We start from the raw sequence: 3,345 nt of genomic DNA, 5'->3' as shown, positions 1-3,345 counted from the left end.
ATTTTATTTAATACTACACTTTAGCCTAATTTTTATCCCTCAGAGCAGTTGGTGAGTTTGAATGAAACTCTTTTCAGTTAAGAAAACAATGTTTACTCAACAGTGGTAACGTTTATGATAGCCATAATATTTAAAAGATTGGGGTATTGTATTTTAAAACTATTCCAAGACTAATTTGGAGTGTGTGTGTGTGTGTGTGTGTGTGTGTGTGTGTGTGTGTGTGAAATTAGTCTTAGGATCATTTTGTATTATATGTATACACACATATATAAAAATATATATACTAAAGTAAAAACTCACCGAGTTTAATAATATTTTATAGAGACCTCTTAACGAGGACACAAAGTCATGATTATCAACAGATCAACTCATGATAGTCCTAGCCAGGAGCGGAGAAGCAGGAAAAATACCATGTTTGGTATATAAATACTATTCCAGATCAGCAAACTTTTCAAGATTGATACTGAGCCTCTCTTATTATGTTGGTCAGGGTATAACTCACAACCACATGACCTTGGTTCCCCAATGTCCCTGAAGTTGAGTGTCCCTTCCAGGACTGACCAGGGGAGTAGCAGCAGATAGCTTTCAAACACACTCTGCCTAAGAGCAAACCATTTTATATTGCCAGTCAATGTCAGAAAGAGCTCTGAGTGTGTATGGCCAAATGTATGGTAGAGATACACAATGGACTTAGGCCTCTTGCTGTAAACCATTGGTTATTGCTGTTATCATAGTGAGGTAACTCTGAGGTGGCCCAACTTATAGCAACTCCATATGCACAACAAAGCCAAACCCTGACTGGCCCTGTGCTAGCCCCATGACTGTTCTGTTTGAGGCCATAATGTCACAGACATGTGTCAATCCAACTTACTGAGTCTTCTCCTTTTTCACTCAGCTTCTGTTTTACCAAGCACTACATGCTCTTCCAGGGACCGATCATTCCTGACACCATGTCCAAAGTAGCTGGAGTGAAGTTCTGCCATCCTTGCTCCTAAGGAACATTCTGATGGTACTTCAACCAATACAGATTCATTTATTCAAGGTACTTTCAACATTCTCACCAACACAATAGTTCAAATACTTCCAATCGTATGCAGTCTTCATGCACTGACCAACTTCCACATGCATATAAAATGACTTATACAATTATGGCTGAGGTCAGAGGCACCTTAGTCCTCAAAGTTACATTTTTTTGATCTCTTAACATTTTAAAGGGGCCTTGTACAGTAGAATTGCCTGATGCAGTACATTCTTGGACTACTGCTTCCATGAATGTTGTGGTCGCAAGTGAAATGGAAGTCTTGACAGCTTCAAGGTTTTCAGTTTATTGTGATGTTGTATATTGGCCCAATTATGAGGATTTTTGTTTCCCTTTCATTTAAATGCAATTCATAATGAAGACTTCAGGATCTTATCTTCATCGATAAATGCTCCAAGTCCTCCTTTCAGCAAGCAAGGTTATGTCCTTTGCATACCCTAAATTGGTATTAAGTCTCATTCCCATCCTGATGCTATGTTCTCCTTCACAGAGTTCAGCTTCTCAGATTATTCGCTTACCATAAAGAGTGAACAAGTATGATGAAAGGATACAACCCTTTCCCTGGTTTGAAACCATGAAGTCGTCTCCTGTTCTGTTAAGACTGCTTTATTCCATGCACAGTTTTCACCTGAGCGCAATGAAGTAATCTAAAATTCCCATTATACATATTTTCATTTATAGCTTGATGTGATCCACAGAGTTGAACGCTATTACATAGTTAAATACTTGTTGAATATCTTGCTGAAGTTCTCTGCTTTTTACCAGGTTCCATCTGAAGTCAAAATGCTATTCCTCTCACCGTGTCCTCTTCTGGACCCAGCTTTCATTTCTCATAGCTCTCTGTAGTTGCAATGCTGCATTTGCTTTGGAATTATCTTTATCACAATTTTGTTTAAATGTGATATTAATGATAATTGACAGCTTCCATCTTCTTACAGAATGGGCACAGATATTCATTTCTTACAGTCAATTGGCTGGATAGCTACCTTCCACATTTCTTGGCATAGACTAGGTGGTGCTTAATTAGCTGGTTAAAATGTCTCAATTGGTATTTTGTAATTCCTAGAGCCTTGGTTTTTGCTACTACCTTCAGTGCAGCTTGGAATTATTCCTTCAATATCATATACTACCTCTTGAAATGGTTGAATGTTGATGAGTTCTTTTTGGTACAGTTTTCAATATCCTTACATCTGCTTTTGATGCTTTCTGCATCATTCACTATTTTTCCCATAAAAATACTTCAATACTATAACTTCACTTTTGAATATATTCTTTCTTTCTTTCAGCTTGAGATATGCTGAGTGTGTTCTTTCCCTTTGTCTTTCTAACACCAGGTCTTCACACATTTCTTTATAATACTTTACATTGTCTTCCTGGGCTGTACTTTGTAATTCTTTGTAGTTTTTCATGTCATCATTTCTTTGATTTGCTTTAGCTACTTGACCTTCAAGAGGAAGTTCCAGAGTCTTTTCTAACATCTGCTTTGGGATTTTCTTTATTTATTTGCTCTTAATGCCCTTTGTCTTATTCATGTGTGACGTCGTCCCACAGCTCACCAGATCTTTGATCGTTATTGTTCACTGCATTAAATCTGTTCTTCGGATGTTCTCTCAGTTCAGGTAAGATATACTCAAGGTTGTATTTTGGCTTTCATGAACTTGTTTTATTTGGATTCAGCTTCAACCTGAACTTGCATATGAATAATGGATAGTCTGGTCGTCTGGTCCCTAGGTAGTTCCTGGTTTTGTTTTAGTGACTGATAATGAGCTTCTCCCTTGTTCCTTCCTGCTAATGAAGTTAACTGTCAACTTCCACAAGCCCAGTGCTGATAATTTAAGCTCTAATTATATGTGTGTGTGTGTGTGCATGGACAAATATAAATAAATGTAATTAGAAGTATAAATGTTAACACAAATATAATTACATACTCACAGCTTTTGAGTTGTTTCTATCTCATAATAACCTGGCAGGAAAAAGTAGAACTGCTTCATAAGATTTGTGAGACAGGACATTTTTTTGACTTTTTATTTTGAAGTAAGTGAGGGTGTGCAGAGAAGACCATCAGTTTGACAGGCAACAATGCATCCATATTTTGAGAAGCTGCCTTCTCAAAGAAGAGTCGACCCTGGTAACATGAACGGAGTAGAGCTTGTGGGCCCGGAACCTTCCAGTTTTTCATGTGCTGATGGGGCACAACTCGAGGTGAGAAGAAATAGTTCTAAGCATCAATGACTAATCAGAATTTGGAATGTAAAAAAGATCAATCTAAGAATATTGGAAGTTGGCAAAAATTAAATGTAAGGCAT

The sequence above is a fragment of the Echinops telfairi genome, unplaced genomic scaffold, assembly GCF_000313985.2.
Source record: "Echinops telfairi isolate 266 unplaced genomic scaffold, ASM31398v2 ScPeMD7_21;HRSCAF=78, whole genome shotgun sequence".
Lineage (NCBI taxonomy): Eukaryota > Metazoa > Chordata > Mammalia > Afrosoricida > Tenrecidae > Echinops > Echinops telfairi.
The sequence above is the reverse complement of the archived record's forward strand: the minus strand, read 5'-3'. Positions refer to the sequence as shown.